This window comes from Coffea arabica, chromosome 2c (assembly GCF_036785885.1).
Source record: "Coffea arabica cultivar ET-39 chromosome 2c, Coffea Arabica ET-39 HiFi, whole genome shotgun sequence".
Lineage (NCBI taxonomy): Eukaryota > Viridiplantae > Streptophyta > Magnoliopsida > Gentianales > Rubiaceae > Coffea > Coffea arabica.
Window position 1 is genome coordinate 36,702,008 of NC_092312.1, and position 23,756 is coordinate 36,725,763.

The following is a 23,756-nucleotide window of genomic DNA, read 5'->3' on the forward strand; positions in this document are numbered from 1 at the left end:
TCAGCTATTTTCTATCCGTTGGAAGCATTAATGAGGCACTTTATTGGTCCTATATAAATAGTGGTTGGTCAGACACTTCAAACAATTTTGGCACACTGAAGATACAAAAGATCTAGAGAGATTTTAGTGAGAAAATACCCTTCAAAGAATATTTGTAGTCTTAGTGGTGTGAGGTTCTTTGTAAGCTTTTCATTTGTGAGTGAATACTTCATGAGTGTAGCTCTGTGAGGGTTGTCCTGAGGGATAGTAAAAATTCCTGGCTTGACCGAATGGAGTTCGGGGCAAAGAGGAGGTGAACCTTCCTTTGTACACAAGAGTGATTGTAATTTATCAACTTGAAGTAGCTTGTTTCAATTAATCTACAAGCTCAAGAGGAGTTGGGTAGTTAATTGGTTTGCAATCCTTTCCTTTTTATTTATTTACTATTACATTTGTAATCTTTGCATTGTTTATGTATTTCACTTGGTTGTTTTCGATTCTTACAATTGGTATCAGAGCTTGGTCTCCTAGAGATTAAGCTCAATCGGCTTGGGAGTAAAAATGACAACCAATAATGCTATGATTTTTTAAGGACATTCTGTGATTAGACCACCTATGTTTAATGGGTCAAATTATGTGAGTTGGAAAGAAAGAATGATTATCTTTTTGCAATCTATTGATATTGAATTGTGGTTTATTATTAGTGAAGGTCCATATGATGTCTCTCTTATAGATGAAAATACTCATAGATCTAGACCAAAAATAAGAAGTGAACTGACTGTTATAGATAGAACTCATCTCACCTTAAATGCAAAAGCCACGAATGTGTTATTTTGTGCTTTAGACTCAAATGAATCTATTAGAGTCAAGGGTTGCAAGTCAGCTAAAGAAATTTGGGACAAATTGAAAGAAATTCATGAATGTAGTGAGAATGTGAGAGAACAAAAGAAGTCTATTCTGGTTACCAAGTATGAATCGTTCAAGATGCAATCTCATGAAAACATTGATGAGATGTACTGTAGATTCAACGACCTCATTAAAGATTTAGAGGTGTTGGAAAAAAAATATTCTCTAGGTGAGAAAAATAGAAAAATCCTGAATGCCTTATCCAATGATTGGGAAAATAAAGTGATTGCTATTGAGGAGGCTAAAGATTTGAATACTATGCCTATTGAATCTCTTATTAATTCTCTAACATCTTATGAGCTGAAACTTAAGTCCAAAATGCAAGAGGATGAGGATGCCAAAGTAAGAAGGAGCATTGCTCTAAAGGCATCTCAAGATGAAGATGATTCTGCCTCCCCAAATGAAGAAGATGCAGAAGGTGATGACAATGATATCGCACTCATCACAAGAAACTTCAAACGAATACTCAACAAAAGGAGATTCAGAAAAGGTGAACCTAACAATTCATTCCCAAATCAGTTCAACAACTCGAGAAACAAAGGGAAGCTAGAGTTCAACAAAAAGCAAATTGATCAGTGCTTTGAATGCGGCCAACCTGGACATTACGCAAGCGAGTGTCCAATGATGAAGAAGAATAAAGGAAGAAATCAAGATTCAACAAATTTCAATTCACATGAAATGAGTGCAACTTCGATGGTGAAATTGAAGGGGAAGAAGAATCTGCTCAATTGGCTTTCATGGCCATTGGAGATGATGAGGTAACATCTTCTAACTCTCAATTTGAAAGTGATGATGAAAGTGATGATGATCTTGAATATTTCATTATAAAATTGGATGATAGTTTGAAAGAATCCTATGCTAGAAACAAGGAGTTAAAACAGAAAATTAGTTTTTTGTTTCGAGAAAATGCAAATCTTTTTCAACAAAACAAAAAGTTGAAGCTGAAAATGATTACTTCAAAAAGAGTGAGACTGCTTTACATTTTAAACTTGATAGAAAAACAAAACTTTGTGAATTGTTCAAAAAGGAACAAGGTGATTTGAAAAGAAAAATGAATGGTCTAAATGAGTTGCTTAAACACAAAAAATAAGTCTGTTTTCAAAAGAATATGTTGAATTCTAATTCCAACGAATTTGCTATCCATAGAAAAATGCAAGTCAGATTTATTAAACCCATTCATGTGAATAACGTTTTGATTATGTGTAATTTCTGTTGTCAAAAAGGTCACATGAAAAGTGATTGCTATGTGAGAAAGAATATAAAAAAAAGGCATGAAATGCATGTGGATAGTTAGACATGATATTAACTCTAACAAGTAGGAGATTTTGTTAATCATTGCAGTGATTCTTGTTCAAAATATTTTTTTTTGATATTTCTGATATTTTGATCTGAGTTTTTGAATTTTACTGAATCTGTATGATATCAAAAGGGAAAGAAAAGAACAATTTTGATCTAAAGATGGTTTGCTTTGTCAAAACTCTCTGTCATATGTTGATACTTTTTTGATATCAAATTCTCTGTGATATGTTGGTGATTGCTGTCATTTTTCTAATTTTATACTCTGTTATTATTGTTGGATTATGATATTTGATTTTTTACTCTCATCTTATGATGACAAAAAGGGGGAGAGATGGATGCTATGTGTAAGAGGGAGTTTTTCTGAAATTATAAGTTTTAGATGCGATGATTGAGGGGGAGTTTATACTTATTTTTGTTTCTTTCCATCAATTGTTTTGTCATCATCAAAAAGGGGGAGAATGTTGATCTTGGTTCCTATTTTTTGATATTTACAAAACAAATGGATGATACTAATATTTCTTCATGATATACTTTCAGTTTTGAAATTGTTTGATTCAATGAACAAGTGCAATTGAAAGGGGACAAAGTATGCGGAAGCTGTCTGACGCTCAAGAAGTCAGGATTGGACGTCCAATAATCGTTGCGTCACTTCGGACGAAGAAAACCAGCCTACCGGACGTCCGAAAGAATTGAAGAAAATTTTCCAGTTTTACATCATACCTTCGGAAGCAGAAAATCAACCTACCAGATATCCAAAAGAATTGAAGAAAATTTCTCAAACTCACTGCCTGCTGTCGGACGCATAAAATAGGGCTATCGGACGTCCGACACTACCAACGGCTAGTTGACTGTTCAGCTACTTTCTATCCGTTGGAAGCATTAATGGGGCACTTTCTTGGTCCTATATAAATAGTGGTTGGTCAGACACTTCAAACAACTTTGGCACACTGAAAATACAAAAGATCTAGAGAGATTTTAGTGAGAAAATACTCTTCAAAGAAGATTTGTAGTCTTAGTAGTGTGAGATTCTTTGTAAACTTTTCATTTGTGAGTGAATATTTCATGAGTGTAGCTCTATGAGGGTTGTCCTGAGGGATAGTAAAACGTCCTGGGTTGATCGAGTGGAGTTCGGGGCAAGGAGGAGGTGAACCTTCCTTTGTACACAAGAGTGATTGTAATTCATCAACTTGAAGTAACTTGTTTCAATTAATCTACACGCTCAAGAGGAGTTGGGTAGTTAATTGGTTTGCAATCCTTTCCTTTTTATTTATTTGCTGTTACATTTGTAATTTTTACATTGTTTATGTATTTCACTTGGTTGTTTTCGATCCTTATAAACTACAATTAGCATGTTTAGATGAAATTCAATAGAGATAAATTACATGTTATTCATACTATTTAGGTAAAATCAAATGGACGTATACGTGGGTTTATAGGAAAAAAGCTATTCGTATATATGATTAATGAGGGATGAAAAAATTCATTTTAAAAAATATGGGAGATGAAAAAATTCATTTTTTTGAAATGTGATAAACGAAGCAACTCATTTTGTAAAATGTTAGGGACGAAAAAATTCATTTTGTGAAATGTGAGGGATTATGAATCAAATTATGTAAAAATTTGATTTGACAATTTATCCCTTAAAAATTGATCACATACAAGTCACGTGGTGGATTCCAACAAAACCTAGTTAGAAACTTAGGTAGGGACAAAATTTGGTTAATATAAATTTGTAAGGGATGTAAAATTACACTTTTAAAAGTGAGGGACAAAAAAAGTCATCTTGTAAAATGTGAGAGACGTTTTGAACGATTTTCCCTTTAAATAACGAAGATTGGTTCCGATTGGATTAGATGTTTTTTGGGGTGTTTCTCAAAAACAGCACGTAACATTTCGAACGTGAAATACAAGTACTGTACATATCTACTATTTCTTTCCATTTTAGACTAATCATTTTGACTTTTGTGGTTTCTAATAAAAAATTTCTATTTGTTTTCTGGGGAAATGCAAAAAAAAAAAATGTATAAATCGAAAAAATTACTTATTTAATTATTGTCACTTTGCTTATACGTTGGAGGACTGGTAAGAAATCTGTGAAGAGTTGGTATTTTTATTAATGAAAACTTTTCCCGTAAATAGCCTGCTCTTTATGATTTTCCTTCATTATATGATCAAAGTACCATACTTTTTGTATTTATCACGAATTCAAATATTGTGACTGTGAATTAAAATTTTTTCGAGATCGTATTTTCATTAATTAGTCTTTTTTTTCGTACTATCGTTGTTTGAATGAAAAATTTAGTTGCACGGTGTTTGTAAACAACTTCTAAAGTAACTATATAATCCTAATAATTTTTATAATTGCTTAGTATATTTATATCATAGGTATATATTGTTGATATGTTGTTATTAATTTTGTTAAATTGTTTGGTATATTAGCTGCAGAAAATTATAGTTTCACAATTTTTTAAATGTAATAAAGTAGTGGGGAAACAATGCACAGTGAACGAAGGAATTGGAGGGGAAAAAAGACTGCATCCGGACATGTCTTGTTTGGTTTATCTCCACGCGTGTTACCACTGCAACATAATGGTCCATGAGCACCTCATTTTATAACTACACGTGTCATGCTTTGAGGAACTGCCTATGGTAGGAAGTTCCTACCATAAAGGTATCAGTGGAAATTCAAGGAATTGGGCGGACTTGTCAGCCGAAGAAGAGGAGAGGACGTTTGCCACTTTGTTTCTTCTCTCCTGACTACAAGCGAACGAAGGGAAGACCACTAACCGTGGACTAAAAAATATAATTGTTAATTACAAAAACAGGCCTCAATAGTTACGCATTGTTAAAACATGAGGGACAAATTGGTAATTAAAGGTCATAGGACACAAATAACCCTAAATAGTGAGCAATTGTTCGGGCCGTGAGAAAAAAATCTTCAATAACAGAAGCTGCATTCCCATTTCCCAGCATGAAATTTCACCCTGGTCTGCCACGTGGCTCAAAGTGAAGCTACAACGCTTGTGTTGTATAGTAATTTTTTGGTTTTTTTTTCCCAAACGATAAGAGGAAATAGTAGTTAGAAGAAACCACAATCAGCTTACATGATACAAATTAAGGGTGCATTGATAAAACAGAAATCTGAATTCATTAAATTATTGAATTATTAAGTACTAAATTTAATATATTTGACTACATATCATATTAAGGGTTAAGTGAATATCTTATCACTTATTTTTTGAAACAAATTTTGTCTAAAAAATTTAATATTACTTAATTAATTCAAATATTTAATTAATTATTAAACATATTTGAACATATTAAAATTTAAATTCGTTAAGTTTAAATGTTGAATAAATTTATTAAACAGGGCCTAAATCTTAACATCTAAAAAGGGGAATTCCTCAAGAAACAGTAGTTCTATTGTCCCCTATACACACTATTACCAGGTGGACAATTTTGTAAATTTAGGGCCACTTATGGATGGTATTTTTGTCCTTTAAAAGTAAATGGTTTTACAAATATGTTAACATTGGTATTTCACACAAATGCTAGCAGTTGCCATTCGGTGTTGTGACGCCCCCACTTCTACCTAAGGCGAACCAGAGGGTATCCACAGGACGCATGTCTAACTCTCGCCAGGACTGTAAGGATCGAAAACAACCAAGTGGAAGAGATAAACAATATAAAGATCACAAACGTAACAATAAGCAAATAAAAAGGAAAGAATTGCAAATCAATTAACTACCCAACTCCTCTTGAGTTTGTAGATTAATTTAAACGAACTTCTTCAAATTGATGAATTACAATCACTCTTGTGTACAAAGGAAGGTTCACCTCCTCCTTGCCCCGAACTCTACTCAGTTTTATTATCCCTCAAGACAACCCTCACAGAACTACACTCAAGAAGTATTCATTCACAAATGAAAAACTTACAATTGAATCTCATTCCACTAAAACTACAAATCTTCCTTGGAGAGTATTTTCTCATTAAAATCACTCTAGATCTTTTGTATCTTCAGTGTGTAAAAGTTATTTGAAAATTTTGACCATGTTCTATTTATAGGAGACTAAGAAAGTACTTCATTAATGCTTTCAACGGATAGAAAGTAGCTGAACAGTCAACTAGCCGTTGGAATATCGGACGTCCTGATGCGGATACCGGTGTGTAATAAATAACTTCAGCCTTGGGTCAAGGATTCTTTGATCAACATTGGTGGTCCGATGACAAGATCAAGATCCAAGAAGGTGAAAGAAGCTTTACGAGCCTTGATCATTCACCATACAAGCAAGGAGCAAGCTAAGTTTGAAGATTTGATGGACCATGAAGTTACCTTGTTCACTTGTACGTTTGAAGTGAAAGAATGATCTCATACTTGTTAGCTTAGTTGATAGTTGTTTTAAGACTGCCTAGTTTAGTAGTTGTTAGTCGTTGAGTATTTTTTTACTTATTGGGCCTTATCGGGAAGCCTTAAAGAGTTGGCTCTTTATGCGGACCGAAATCCTATTCCAGGTTTATTTGGGCCGGAATTTGCCCTAGTTTTTAGCCTATAAAAGGCACCTATTGTATGAGTGAAAGGGAGATTATTACAACCAGAAATCATGAGAAATTTTTCTTCAAGTTCTTAATCGAACTTACTCTTGAATTCTTGAGTTCATAGCTTAGCATTCAAATCAGACTTTATCGATTAGTTTGTTCCCTAATCGTGGTGTCTCTTCATCCATCTTTATTTGCTTAAGGTTGTTGACTACCTTTGTGTATCAGAGGTCTTGAGTTCATGAGAACAATCGAGTTCAATTTCCATTGGGAGAAAAGATCCAACTCTGATAATTACAAGGTTGGGAGAGTCTAGGAGGGTCTTCCCCTAGGGTTGCTCATTAGTTGGTAGTCAGAGCATCAGGTTCTTGACACCACAACATAATTTGGGGAAGTTCTTGAGCTCCTTGAACAAAATTCTTGAAGTTCTTGAACCACCAAGTCTTGTTTTGAAAGTTCTTGAACAATAAATCAAGAACTAGGGCCTTCTTGAAATTTGCATAACCTTTCATCCGTTTTTCTTGAACTTGTTGGTGTGACCTGAATTTGTGTTCCTTGAAGAGCCGAAGCAAAAAAAAAAAAAAAAAAAGGAGAACAAAAAAAAAAAGGAAGAAGAGAAGGAATCGGCTCTCACACAAAGGAAATCAAGTTTTCCAAATCTTGAGTTTCCAATTCTTGATTGGTCTCCAATTCTTGATTAGTCTCCAAATTTTGATTGGTTTCCCAAAAAAAACTTGAGTCTCCAAATCTTGATTAGTTTCCAATTCTTGAGTTTTCAATCTTAATTGAATTTCAACGACCCCAAACTACCTAACCAGACCTCAAGCACCCCAAATCAGTTTTCAAAGCCAAACCTAAACTACCACAAACACCTTAGCCAAATCGCCTTTGAATTCTTGAATTTCTAAAATCGGTTAAATTAGTTTTTGCTAACTGATTTGACTGAAATTTGAGGACTGGTTCTTGCGTTATTTGAACATCCCAAAAGCACCACTTACCCTCCAAAATACTAACTAGAAACTCAGCAAAACAGCTGCTAAAAAAAAAAAGAAAAGAAAAGTTCCAGCTTTGGGTAGAGTTTTTCTAGGGTTTACAAAATTCTGCTTTGTGTCTTATTACTTGCTTATAGGGTAATTAATTCTGAAATTTTTTAGAGTTTGAGTTGTTTTAAGAACTTCGAGGAGGAAAATTGAGAGTGAGTGTGTTTCCTTGAGTGATACACGAGTGCTTGCAAGGTAGACTAGAATACACTTGTTTTGCAGGTTGGACAATATGTCTCAAGAGGGGAACATGCCTAAGCCATCTGAGACCGACGTGTCACTCAAATTGGTGCTCCAAACTCTTCAAAAACAAGCGTAGAGACATGAAGTTGTAATGACACAATTATTAGACAGATTAGCTGCCATTGAGATGCGAGGTACCGGAGATACACACAATAGGATTTCGAGTGTTCAAAGTGCTGATCATGATGCGGATGATGAGGGATATCATTCTAACACCTCCTTTCGATCAAGGAAAAGCCAAAGAGAAGCGAGGGAAGGTTGAGACCGACCTAGGAGAACCGATGACAATCTTGGTTCCATCAAGACCAAGATGCCTACCTTTCATGGGAAAAATGATCCTGAAACTTACTTGGATTGGGTTAGGCGAGTCGAGCAAGTGTTTGAAGTCCACAATTACTCTGAAGAGAAAAAGGTGAAACTTGCAGCTATTGAGTTTCAAGATTATGCATCTATTTGGTGGGAGCAAGTATGTGCCATAAGGAGGAGAAATAGGGAACAACCGATTGACACTTGGACTGAAATGAAGCAAGTGATGAGGAAACGATTTGTACCCTTCCATTATACTACGGACTTGTACAATCGGCTCCAACGAGAGAACGAATCTTTCAAGAGGAGGGGTTCCATGCAATCTATCTCTTTAAAGTTGGTTTATGCAAGAGGTGATAAGAAAGTTCATTCAACATTTTCTAGGCCTAAACCTAGAATTGAATCACCTCATGAGGAGTCATTTTGGGAGACATATCAACGTCTTCTACATAAAAAACAAATGGAGTCAAATGGATGCTATTAAAGTGAGTTTTCTAAGAATGAGGTAGCTGACCCTATTCCCAACAAAGTAGTATCTCATCCTATTGAACCATTTGTTGAGGAGGTTGATAATGAGAAAACAATCGAAAGCGTTAAGCTAGATAAAGAGATGAAAAAATCTGATGAGATGAGTGGTAAAAAGGAAGAAAAAAGAGAAAGTGAGCTGATTTTGAGCAAAAATGTGAGGGCTTATTGTTTTTCTAACGAACTTACCTTTGCTTTATTTAGTGTTTCTTCATTTGTGCAGATTAAGCAAAGTCAAGTGAAGTTAGTCATGCCATGCTCCATTCCAAAGTCACTTGTACAATTCACTAGTTTCCATGGAATTTGTCTTTTAGGATTTAAATCTATTTGGGATCACCTCATGGAACAATTTCAATTCAAATCTGTCCATACCAAAGGGGAATCAATTCAAACCAATCATGAAGGGAGAATTCCAAACTTTGACTCTCATTTACTACCTATGGTTCATTCATCATCGTTACCTTCTTTTGAGTATAATTTCCATCCTAACACTTGTATTTCTTATGCAGATTTTGAAGGAAAGTGTAAAAGGCTAGCAATGCCTTCTCAAGTTGAATCAATTGGTGGAAGGAATAATGAAGTGGCAAAGGGAGTATTCACACTTAAAACTTGCTCTATACCTTCTTACCATTTAATTGATGATGTACCATTACTTCTTTACCCAATTTCTAATTTGTTTCAAGTTAAAAGTTATTTTGTTTTTGTAGGTTGTAAAGCTGTCCAAAATTTTCCTGTTTTGATTAAGGACTTACAACCTGATTTCGTGCTTATTCCAACTAAAGGTGGTGATCCTTCATGCTTATTCACACAGCCAAAAGCTGGTGGCCAAGTACTCTATTTGTCAACTTCAACTTGTGCTAGTTTGAGTAACCCTCATGAAGTGGACTTCAATTGTTTGCTACCTTATATGTTGGAAGATGAGAAATTGTGTGTCACGCAAGATCCCAAAGCTGTCCTCCATGAGTTGTTTAGTGGCTCATCCATGCAACAAGTTGCTCCCAATTTATCCATGCAAGATGATTCAAATCAATGTCAACTAGTGCTGGATTTTACACCTTTGCACAATCAAGATGTCAATGTAAAGATTCATGACCAAAGGCTAATTAGAGAGTTTTGGATTGCCATTTGAGATTTTCACACGCCTTACACAATCTCTTTCCTACCTTGGCGCATGTCCTTGTTTGAGAGCTTCCCGAAGCTGACCAAACGACATGCAACATGGCTCGTAGTCATTCATCTATTTCCAACATTGCTACCCTTTAAGCGCACCATCGATTTGTGGACAAATCACTTTCAAGAGGAGATTTTGAAGATTCGAGAACGAATCTTTTCAAGGAAAGAGGGAATGATGCGGATACAGGTGTGCAATAAATAATTCCAGCCTTGGGTTAAGGATCCTTTGATCAACATTGATGGTCCGATGACAAGATCAAGATCCAAGAAGGTGAAGGAATCTTTACGAGCCTTGATCATTCACCATACAAGCAAGGAGCAAGCTAAGTTTGAAGATTTGATGGACCATGAAGTTACCTTGTTCACTTGTACGTTTGAAGTGAAAGAATGATCTCATACTTGTTAGTTTAGTTGGTAGTTGTTTTAAGACTGTCTAGTTTAGTAGTTGTTAGTCGTTGAGTATTTTATTACTTATTGGGCCTTATCGGGAAGCGTTAAAGAGCTGGCTCTTTATGCGGACCAAAATCCTATTCCAGGTTTATTTGGGCCGGAATTTGCCCTAGTTTTTAGCCTATAAAAGGCACCTATTGTATGAGTGAAAGGGAGATTATTACAACCAGAAATCGTGAGGAATTTTTCTTCAAGTTCTTAATCGAACTTACTCTTGAATTCTTGAGTTCATAGCTTAGGATTCAAATCAGACTTTATCGATTAGTTTGTTCTCTAATCGTGGTGTCTCTTCATCCATCTTTATTTGCTTAAGGTTGCTGACTACCTTTGTGTGTCAGAGGTCTTGAGTTCATGAGAACAATCGAGTTCAATTTTCATTGGGAGAAAAGATCCAACTCTGATAATTACAAGGTTGGAAGGGTCTAGGAGGGTCTTCCCCTAGGGTTGCTCATCACATCCGGTACTCTGATTTTTTGCGTCCAAAGGAAGACAGTGAGTTCAAAACATTTTCTTGAGATTTTTAGGACGTCCAGTCCTTCTACAATATACGTCCGAAAGTAAACTTGCAAATCCTTTTTCATTTCTTTCGGACGTCCGGTGCTCTCAGTGTATTGCGTCTGAAGTACCGCAACGTTTGTCGGACGTCCAGTACTGAGGTATTGTGTGTCCGATCGATGTCAATGATCATAGAAGACTTGGCTTATTATCTTCGAACGTCCGAGAGTGAGTTCTTCATGCGTCCGAAGTTACTCGATGGTTGTCGGCCGTCCGATATGGTCCTTTTGTGCGTCCGACAGCTATTTCAGCAATTTGTCAATCTTTGATCCTGTTTTGGCTTCAAGTCTTTGACCTTGTTTTTGTTCCAATTCCTGAAACAATCTCTTCAAAGAATATTAGTAACATCCAATTGTTTTGTAATCATCAAAAGTTATGGACTGAGATATACAATCTCCCCCTTTTTTATGATGACAAAATATTGGATGGAGCAAAAACAAATTTAGAATTTTGATTGCAGCTCCCCCTTTGCAAAATGCGAGAGTATACGCAACTCCCCCTCAAACCGACTCCCCCTTACTTATAGATTCCATGTCTATTTCTCCCCCTTTTTGTCATCATAAGATGAGAGTATCTAATATTCCAACAATAACAGAGAATTAATACTAGAAGGGGGGGTGAATTAGGTTATCTAAGAAACTAGCCAAGATATGAGTCACTTTTTCTAGAACTTGCTTTCTTTTTCTAAAGGACCTCACAAAGAAACAATTAATAGATTAGCACAAGTGATTGTGAGTAGAAGAAATAAGCAATATATATTGCAAGATAGTAAGTAAAGAGATAGAATGACAGACCAAGTTTCAAACTTGACTTAAGTTTGAATATCACTTTATATACTAGAATTCAGCAATCACCAACATATCACATAAAGTTTAACAAAACAAATCATCATTAGATCAGAATTGTTCTTTTCTCTTCCTTTTTAACATCATACAAATTCAGTAATATTCAAAAACATCAAGAAAAACTCAGTTCAAAGCATCAGAAACATCAAAAGAGAATTACAGAAAAATATTATGAACAAAAATCACACCAATCTTACCAATATCTCTTATTTGTTAGAGTTAGCATCATGTCTAACTATCCACATGCATTTCATGCCTCTTTTCATATTCTTTCTCACATAATAATCACTTTTCATGTGACCTTTTTGACAATAAAAACTACACATAACCAAAGGATTATTTACAGGTTTAACAAATCTAACTTGCCTTCTTCTGTGAATGGTAAATTCATTTGCATTAGAATTCAACCTTTTTGCATGTAAGTCAAAATGAGGTTTTGTATCAATCCTTTGAAAGTAGTTGTGTTTCTTATGTTAAAGCAACTGATTAAGATCATCCATTTTTCTTTTCAAATTCTCTTGTTCATTTTTGAACATTTCGCAAAGTCTTGTTTTTCTATCAAGCTCAAAGTGTAAAACAGTCTCACTCTTTTTTAAGAAATCACTTTCAGTTTTCAGTTTTTTATTTTCTTGAAAAAGACGTGCATTGTCCTGAAGAAGAAAACTAATTTTATGTTTTAATTCCTTATTTCTAGTATAAAATTCTTTCAAACTATCATGCAATTTTATAATGAAAAATTCAAGATCATTATTAGTTTTATCATCACTTTTAAATTGAGAATTAGAAGATGTTATTTCATCATCTCCAATGGCCATGAAAGTCAATTGAGCAGATTCATCTTCCTCTTCAATTTTACCATCGGAGTTGTATCCATTCCATGTAAACTGGAAGTTGTTGAATCTTGATTTTCTTTCAGCGTTCCTCTTCTTCATTGGACACTCACTTGCGTAGTGTCCAAATTGGCCCCATTCAAAGTACTTATCAGTTTACTTTTTGTTGAACTCTAGCTTCCCTTTGTTTCTCAGGTTGTTGAACTGATTTGGGAATGAATTGCTGGATCCACCTTTTCTGAATCTCGTCTTGTTGAGTATTCTTTTGAAACTTTTCGTGATGAGTGCAATATCACTGTCATCACCTTCCATGTCATCTTCATCTAAGGAGGCTGAATCATCTTCAGCTTGTGAGGCTTTTAGAGCAATACTTTTTCTTACTTTCGCATCCTCTTCCTCTTGCATTTTGGATTTAAGTTTCAGCTCATAAGAGGTTAGAGAATTAATAAGAGATTCAATAGGCAACGAATTTAGATCTCTAGCTTCTTCAATGACAGTCACTTTATTTTCCCAATCCTTGGATAAGGCATTCAGAATTTTTCTATTCTTCTCACCTAAAAAGTATTCATTTTCCATCACCTCCAAGTCTTTAATGAGGTCATTGAATCTACAATACATTTTATCAATGTTTTCATGAGTTTTCATCTCGAAAGATTCATATTTTGTAACTAAAATGGACTTCTTTTGTTCTCTAACATTCTCATTACTTTCATGAATTTTTCTCAATTTATCTCAAATTTTCTTGGTTGACTTGCAGCCTTTGACTCCAATAGATTCATTTGAGTCTAAAGCACAATATAATACATTCATGGCTTTTGCATTTAAAGTGAGATGAATTCTATCCACAACAATCAGTTCACTTCTTATTTTTAGTCTAAATCTATGAGTATTTTTATCTATAAGAGAGACATCATATGGACCTTCACTAATAATAAACCACAATTCAATGTCAATAGATTGTAAAAAGATAATCATTCTTTCTTTCCAACTCACATAATTTGACCCATTAAACATAGGTGGTCTAATGATAGAATATCCTTCAACAAACATGACATTATTGGTTGTCATTATTACTCCTAAGCCGATTGAGCTTAATCTCAAGGAAACCAAACTCAGATACCAATTGTAAGGATCGAAAACAATCAAGTGGGAGAGATAAACAATGTAAAGATCACAAACGTAACAATAAGCAAATAAAAAGGAAAGAATTGCAAACCAATTAACTACCCAACTCCTCTTGAGTTTGTAGATTAATTCAAACAAGTTTCTTCAAGTTGATGAATTACAATCACTCTTGTGTACAAAGGAAGGCTCACCTCCTCCTTGCCCCGAACTCCACTCGGTGAAGTCAGGACGTTTTACTATCCCTCAGGACAACTCTCGCAGAGCTACACTCATGAAGTATTCTGTGACAGCCCCACCTCTCCCTAAGGCGAATCAAAGGGGTTAGCGGACTGCCTGCCCAACTCTCGCCGGGACTCAGTCACTCACTATAATCCTTAAATAAATTACAATACGAATTTCAAATATACATCAATGTTCCACAAATTTAATTGCACTACAAACTAAAATCTCAAAAGATACAATCACTACTAATTTTCCGAATAAGACAAAGATCCTCAATTCTCAAATAATTACAAATACAGGTATAATCGCAGTCTCAAATACTACACAGGATAAAATTAAAACTCCAACGGTACAGTAGATCCTCCAACCATTCACACAAAGAACTTTAATACAAATGCTTCCTTCACCTCGAACCCTGTGGAGGGGAATAAAACAGTTTTGGAGTGAGTTAGAAGTTCAGCGAGTAACCAGTAAAATCAGTAATCCAATATATTTCACAATAATACATTTCGATGATGTCATGATTCAGAGATTAAATATACGTATTTTTGCTCTGGTGAGCCAGTGAAATCATTGCATTTAAACATCCAACACTCAAATAGATCATTTAACGTTGAACAGTAAGAGGGAGCCCGTTGGTCCTCCAGATGAACAGTAAGACGTGGTGGAGACGTTGGTATTCAGTACAAGACTCCTCAAGAACTCATTGAAGCTAAATCATGCTATGAACTCACATGCAGGCATGCATGATATGCAATTAAGTAAAGAATGCAAGAAACAGTTCATAAGTAGCTTTGAAAATAGTTTGGAGTCACTCACCAACCACGGCTCATAATCTTCTTCCATTATAGACAATTTCGTGGGTCGAACTCAAGCCCTTCAACTCAAATTCAAAGTAACCAAACACTCTCAAAGATCAGACAACATTTCCCCTTAAATTCTTCATTTTCATCCTACAATCAAATACACAACCTTATAGCAATTAACCACAATCACACACATAGTTCACAAGCAATACCATACATTCAAATTAGGCCACAATATCCTTCAATCAAAGTCAACTAGAAGTTTAATAATCAATCCATAAGAAAGCCCCAAATTAAACCCTAGAAATCGAAATTTCTGCACAAACCAGAAAATTTTTTGCAAACAATCGTGTCCAACGTATACAAGCTCCATTTTATACCACAACAAGCTATTATTCCAAGACCAATGAACCATAATCATATAAAATTAGAAAAATGCCCAAAAAATCAGAAATTCACCATAAACTCCTTCAACCCATGAAATCTTCCACAAAACAATATATTCAACTACTACAAAGCACTAATATGTCATTATTAAAATCAAAAGGGAACTTTCTTAGCAACTCACCTCAAATTCAAGGAAGCTAATACCTTAGAGCTTCCCTTCCAAAATCACTCCGTCAAAAGCTTTAAACCTCCTTAGTATACCCTTGTATGAAGTAGTTTGTAAATCTACCGGGTAAAACACAAGATTTGGACAAAAATTGAAGATAGAAAATGAAGAGGTTTTCTCTTGTTTTTCTCTCCAAAGAGCCGGACAAGAGAGAAGCAAAAATGAAGATATTTTCCAGCCAAAACAAGATATATATGAAGGAAAACAACTGGTCAAAAGTGGCTGCCGGAGCTGCCACGTCACAATCCGGCAAAAGTAGCTGTCACTATTTATGTTCGGCTCTGATTTTCATTTTTATTTTGTGATTTTCCTGATTCATTTGAGCGAGCTTTTATTTTTCGGAACGTTTTAGATCGTGTTTAACTGTCTCGTTAGTTCTGACGAGAGTTAGGCAGGCAGCCCGCTAACCCTTTTAGTTCGCCTTAGGGGAAGGTGGGGCTGTCACATATTCACTCACAAATGAAAAGCTTACAATTGAATCTCACACCACTAAAATTACAAATCTTCATTGGAGAGTATTTTCTTACTAAAACCACTCTAAATCTTTTGTATCTTCAGTGTGCAGAAGTTATTTGAAGATTCTGACCATGCTCTATTTATAAGAGACCAAGAAAGTGCTTCATTAACACTTCCAATGAATATAAAGTAGCTGAACAGTCAACTTGCCGTTGGAGTATCGGACGTCCGGTACTCTGATTTTCTGCTTCCAAATGAAAACAGTGAGTTCAAGACATTTTCTTGAGATTCTTAGGACATCCTGTCCTTCCACAATATACGTCCGAAAGTAAACTTGCAAATCATTCTTCATTTCTGTTGGACGTCCGATGCTCTCAGTGTATTGCGTCCGAAATACCGCAACGTTTATCGAACGTCCGGTACTGAGGTATTGTGTGTCCGATCGAGGTCAGTGGTCATAGAAGACTTGACTTATTATCTTCGGACGTTCGAGTATAAGTTCTTCATGCTTCCGAAGTTACTCGATGGTTATCGGCCATCCGATATGGTCCTTTTGTGCATCCGACAACTATTTCAGTAATTTGTCAATTTTTGATCCTGTTTTGGCTTCAAATCTTTGACTTTGTTTTTGTTCCAATTCCTGAAACAATCTCTTCAAAGAATATTAGTAACATTCAATTATTTTGTAATCATCAAAAGTTATGGACTGAGATATACAATGGACTCATGGCAATATCCGTTCAAGTTTAGCACAATACTATTCAACAACATTAGATAAGTAAGAAAGTGCAAAAAACTTCCAAACTTAACAATATATATAACGATTATCCAATCCTTACATCAAATTCCCAAAAGTTACATCAATACCCAAAATATACAATATTCAGGTACATCAAATATCCAAATCATACATTAGGTTCCCAAAAGTACAACCAATAAGAGGTCTAACCCAAAATACATTAGAAACTCTAAGTCAAAAGTGCATCAAAAGGGTTCCTCCAAGTCTCATTCTATGCCCAATCCTGTTAAGGAAAACAAATCTATGGGGCGAGCAAAACGCTCGTGAGACCAAGAACACACATGCAAGCACATAGTTCAACTAGCAAGTCCAAATAACAGGTCAAACGAAACAGTGCGAGTAATTGACAATTCAAATAAAATGTCAAACAAAAACAATTCAAGGATATGGTAGCTCTCAGGAGCTAAGTTCCATTTGCTCGCCAATCTCATGAGTATATCTTCCAGCAATGACTCTCCGTCATCTGGGTCGATATTTTCAATCCGTCGATCTCCACTTACTTCTCATGTCCGTCCACCGTACAACCCTCACTGGGCTCGAACAACATTTATAAGGTGATACTCCACGAGAATGCCAAGCGAGATCTCTAAAGAGATTAAGCTTATCATGTAATTCTCATGGCTCACCGAAATTCTCGACCAAACCTATACCGGCTCGAGTTCTAAGGTCGGCCTATGATTTTGGGCGTCCCCCATGTATCATGTGTAAGTCGAGGAGATTCACTCCAGTGACGTATGCAGCCATAACATACTATTTCATGTTATTCAAGCATTTGATAAATTCAAGTATTTGATAATTTCAAGCATTTGATATATTCCAATATTTCAAGCATGAGTTATTCATTTCAAATGAGAACGAGTGCGATAAAATACATGCTCGACTCCATTTTCAAAATCTCAAGTCATGAATTACAAGTAAGTATGTATCAAGTTCATAGGAATTCAAGTAATCATGCACTTGACACTCACCAAGTAAACAAGAAAGAATGCCACTCGAGGTTCAAGCGTTCACCGTGAGATCCTCTTGAAGGTCCTCGTGGGTGCCTGAGTAATTGATAATGAATTATCACTTATAAACCCCACTTATCACGGAAGATCGCACACTTGTACAATCTAGAAAATATTTTGAAAACGGCCTAAAATTCCTTGTAAATCAAGGCTTTAGATATAGGGTCAAGAGCATAAGAAAATCTAATGTTCATTCTTAAAATCATTGGAAGGAAGTGAGTAGATATGAAATCTAGTAAATCATTTTCCAAACGAACGACTGAAGTCAAAATAAACAGTGCCACGGCACAGTCTGATCGGATTCAAGGCAGAGAGCAACCGAATTTTTTCCAATTTTCAACATCAATCCGACCAACTATCCGGCCAAGAACTGGCCGGATATACATCCGGATTCTGTGAAAATGTTTCCTGCGCAAATATTTTTAAAAAAGATAAGAATTATTGAATTTAGGGGTATTTTTAGAAAAATCATAACTCATTTTTTGAAAGTCCAAAATTGAAAAATTTGGTACTATTGGAAACTAATTCCAAAGTACTAAAAGATCCTAGAAGGCATTTTTCCATGATTCCCAATGGAAGGTATTCAAAAATTGGCTCAAAATTGATGTTCTAGAATATTAAGACAGATTTGGGTTGTTTTTCGGCAGAGTTGGAAATTTGAAAAAATTCACTCAATGCGAAATAGTCTCTCAAATTTGAAACTCAATTAGATTTACAATCAAAGTTTAAAACAAAACAAGCAAAACAAGAATCGGAGTTTTGAGCGCCAAGATATAGTAGCTCAAAGTTGCTGAAAATTTGAGACAATTAGGCAATTTCCAGGTTTAAAGTACCAATTTTGGAATTTTGTTCGAGTAACAAAATGGACTCAGAATTGTACCAAAATTAACAGTATTATATTACCATATAAAAGCTATTTCTCTGTAAAATTTCATAGAAAAATACGGATGGAAAGTCGGTTAACAAAACCACTAAAGTTCCAAGAAGTTCCAAGACAAATCTGCCTTGGACTTCCATTTTTTTTTTTTCGTTTTCAAGCATTTGGCCAAGGAAATTTCCTCAAACATGGTTCATTGGTGTAGACAAGGTCTAATAATTATCCAAGATGTGTTTGGTAGGTGATTTACACCAAAACTTTCAAATAGCAAGGCCCAAATCAATATTGATTACAATCTGTCCAAAATGAGGGTTTTCGCCTACAGAGTCGGTTTCGAAATCTGGTCATAAATTACTCAATTCAACTCAGAATTGAGCATAGTTAGTGGCGTTCAAAACTAAATTCTTAAGATTACAATTTCATAGAAGAAATCATTCCCAAAATCTGTCCACAGTTAGCTCATTTTTTAGCATAAACTCGCTATTCAAAACAGGGTTCCAGTGTAAACGAGAAACAGGATAGTCATGTTTAAATGATTGGCACAGACTGCTCAGGTGGAATCAGAATGTACATTTTATACCGTTGGAAAGCTGGAAATGTCTAGTTTCCAGTGCTACAAGCGGTACTCGATTTTGACATCGGATCAAAAAGTTATGACCGAAACAAAAAGACTGCCAGGGAATTTGGGAAAATTTTCCAGTTTTACTAACCTTTAGGAATCACCCATTTGACCAACCAAACCATGTTATTTTCCAATGAAACTTTCTACACCATCCATACAACATATTTTCATCATAAACAAGTTAAAAGAACCTCAAAAAATTCACACTAAAGTGCACGGACATGGCAGGGGTAAAATGGTCACTTTTGCTTATTGCACCTTCCTTGACTTTCTACCAACAATACAATGTTATTCCACTAATTTAAGCACTAAACCAACATTAGTAGCATCATCATTCATCAAATCAGTCCATCCAACCAAAGTGGGAGTTCATAGAGCCAACACAACAATTTTTGCCAACATAAACAAGCTACCCACATGCATGCATGAGCTTATATGTGCACTACTACTTCCATAAAGCAAGATTTGAAGGGTTGATCGTGGTTTACCTTCTTAGATGAACTAAGATAGAATTTTTGGTCGAATGAAACCCCAGAAAACCGTGGAAAGCAACCCTCTTTCTTAGCTTGATATAATCTCTAAGTGATTAGCTAAGTGTAGTTGAAATTTGAGATGAAATGGGTGATGATTTTGTGAAAAAATGGAGAAGGAAAATTGAAGAGCTCCTTGGTGTTTTTCCTCCTTGGTTGGCCGGCTGAATGAGAGGGAAGAGAGAGAGTGTGTCTGATCAAATGAAGCTTCCAAGAGAAACTTTAATGTGTGGTCCAAAATTGTCCAAAAGTCAACTCTCTCCCAGCGCGGTACGCGCGCGTTTCGTGCTCGATTCCTCTCAAGTTTGTTTCACTAGTGTACTAAATCTCTAATGCACTTCCATTCATATTATTATTATCCACTCTTATGGGTTTAAAAATAATGATTTAAAGTCTCTCAATTAATCGCACGCGTAAAAACACGTACTTCCTATTTAAGCGCGATAAAGTGAAATTTTTAAGAAATTCTTATAATGATAGTATAACTAACTAATAATTGAATATTTAAACATAAATATACCTATTTTAAGATTAATGTACATGTCTCCAATTTTTCAAACTCATTGTACTCTCAGATCGGCTATTGTCTCCAAACACGTATTCACTATTCTCACTTACCGAGCTTCCAAGAAAATAAATTTTGAAACAAGTCACTTTAAAAATATAATTAAGCTATACATCCATGTAATTAGGTCTAGAGATGTTAGAAAATAATATTTGGGGTAATTGGCCAAATAAATAATTAAATGAGCTAGTAATAGGAGTTTAAAATAGGTAAATTTTTGCGAGTCCTCACATGAGTTGAGTATTAATTCCTCAATTAACCTTTCTTAATCTACCATTGATCATTCTTAACTCTCTAATATTAATACACTCCCGATTCAAGTATAGTCTCGAAAGACGTGCACTCGTTGTTCCAAACTAAATAAATTTTTGAGAAGTTAATTTTCCAACAAAACGCTTTTAAAATATAAAAAAGGTGTTGTTCTATATAAATGGATTTGAAATGGTTAAAATAAATAATTCAGAGAAAATGAGTAAATAAATATCTAAGCAAACTTGTAATATTCGATAAATAAGAAAATTTTCGGGTCCTCATATCCTCCCCTCCTTAAAAGGAATTTCGTCCTCGAAATTCACACCTAAGACAATATCATTCTTTTAATGGTTAAGCCTGCCAGATCAATCATTAACTTACGTTTTTCCAACCCATGCTGCACAATTTCTATTCATTCAACTAGCAATCAAACCTTGATTTTCTTCATTAGATATTTTAATTTTCAGGTCATAGGACAATATAATTGGCCTTATGTCTATCTTACATAGATAATGTCTTCACTTTTAATGCAACTATTACCGCTACTAATTCCAAATCATGAGTTGGCTACTTTCTCTCGTGATATATTAACTTTCTAGAGACATACACAATCGCCTCATCCTGTATCGTTAGTATACATTCTAATCCACCCTTTAAAGTATCTGGATAAATCACAAAGCTACCTCCTTCGCTCGGTAAGACTAACACAAGTGCATCGGTTAAACACCTTTCACTTTTAAAATTCTTCCTCACATTTAAAATCCCAATTAACTTGCCAAGTCTTGCACTGTTAGAAAATTCCTTGATCAAACCAAAGGAAAGGTTCGACTACCTCCAAGAACTCCAAATTTGGTAGGATTTTCTAGTCGTTTCCTCTTAAACAACATCCACTGTAGCCGAGTCAATAACAATTCTTTTCTTAGATATTGTATAATCTAGAAAGGCTATTTCCTTCTAATCGAACTCACATTTATTGAATTTAACGAAAGTTGGTGCTCTCTCGAGGATTGTAAAACTATCATCAAGTGTTTTTTCATAATTTTTTTTCAAACCTTAGAGTTTACCGATATATCATCAATAAATGCCATCACAGATTAATCCAACTACGATTTAAAACCTTGATGCATTAAGGCAATAATTACTACTGGTGCATTAGTCAACCCAAAGGGCATGACTAAAAATTCAAGCATCTTCATCTTGAATTGGAAGTGATTTTAAGCACATCAGTTCCTAGGATTCCCGGTTGGTAGTAACTCTATTTTAAATCCCTTATTCGCTGCTCCTGACCCTTGATTATAATTCTCGTTTATGTGAGGCTATGGAGTATTTGTTCTTAATAGTCACATCACTCAAGTCTTGATAATTTATATATATAGGCTCGAGCGTCCATTCCAAATATGATATCTGATCCTTAATCGTTAGGCTCATTCAATCCATGAAATATTTCCTTTCACTAACCCAAATCTCACAACTTTTAATATCTCAAATTGGTGATCAAACATTGGATCCCAACTTTAACACCAAGTTCTCGATTTGGTCACGATCCCTGGTCGCCTCCAAGACCTCAGAGTGGTTTATATTCTCAAGCACAATCTCGACCACGTCTAACATTGTTCGTATTTTATTATAAATCTAAAAGTGTGGGGCAAGATTTGAACATACATGTAAGTCATAAAACCAATCAAAAGCAGAGTAAAGTTTCATATGTCATAAAGATCATAATAGGTACATCAAGTTGGGATAGATTTATCAAACCATTTCAAAAGGGGAAGGGAAACAACAAGATTATAGCAAAACGTGGCGAGTTACCAAGATACAAAATAACAAATGACTTTCCCTTAAATAAAAGATTAAATCTCTAAAAGTGCCAGTCTAGTCTAGGGTAAAGTTACAACCTCTATCCCTCGAGTGGAGTTATCCACCACTTCCAGCACTTAGACTCCTTTCTGACACTTGATTATTTTGTGGCGAATCTAGCTGGCCGCTGAGTATTTCTTCCTTTTAGATGCACTGGGGCAATTCGAAATCTTATGCTTGATATTATGCTCGATACTACCACACTTCAGACATTTTTCTTGCTTTATCCGGCACTTGTTCTCGGTGTGATTAATCTTGCCACAGTATCCACAATTTGCTTGAGAAGTGACGGCTTGACCAGTTTGAGGATTTTTCTTGTATTCCTTCTCCAGTTCTACAGTCTTACATAACAACTTAGTTTTCTCTGCATATTCCTGTTTCCACTGTGCTTCCCAGTAATCAGCCAATTTCTTTTGAAATTCTATCTCATTTCGAAGAATGTTCATCTCTTTATGCATTTCTTCCAAAGTTGTCATCTTACAATTGACTTAAGTCAAATACTAACCTGCCAGACAAATCAAAGGATCAAAATGAATAGCTATTCATAATGAAAGCTCGAGCCGTATTACTCTTGCATTCTTTCACCTATAGGTTACTCCGGCATATAGATTTAACTATTCTTTCCTTAATACGGGTAAGTTCTTAGGTTTCCATGAGATTATTATCATCATTTACAAACACAACAAGATACGGGGTCTTATTCCTTAATATGGAGGTTCCATGTCTTAGTTCACTTTCCAATACTTATCTACAAAGTTGTTTGAGAAAAAATCATAATCTCTTGCTGTCACTAGTGCCTTATTGTATCCTTTCAAATCAATCTTACTATTTCAAAATTAGGTTCTCTGTGAAGCCTAGATAGGCAAACTTCAAGAATCATTCTATTTTCACATCTCGCTGGGTCCCTAGGTTAGTTGATTGGTTTAGACCTTTAGTGCTCCACTAATCGTGCAAGAGCATCAATCGTCTGGTTAATAGCAATAACTACGTGATTATTTTCCTTCATTTCTAGGATTTTGGTTCAGTCCAGCAGTCGCTCTGTAATTGTCCCCTTGAGTTTGGAGTTGCTTAACCCCTCGCCCTCGATCCTTTTTCACTCCTTTGGCCACCCATAAATTTAACATGTTTAAAGGCATGACATAAAGTGAGTGCACATAAACGGAGTTTGAAAAGTAACACCTTTATCACGTCAAACAAATATAAGAATAAAAGGGAAGACACCGAAATAATTGCAAATGTGTACAACCCAATCATGGATTTGAAATCATGAAGTAGTAAAGTCAAGCATGTCATGAGTAACATTTAATTGCCTCAAAAGATAGGAAATATAGTGAAAT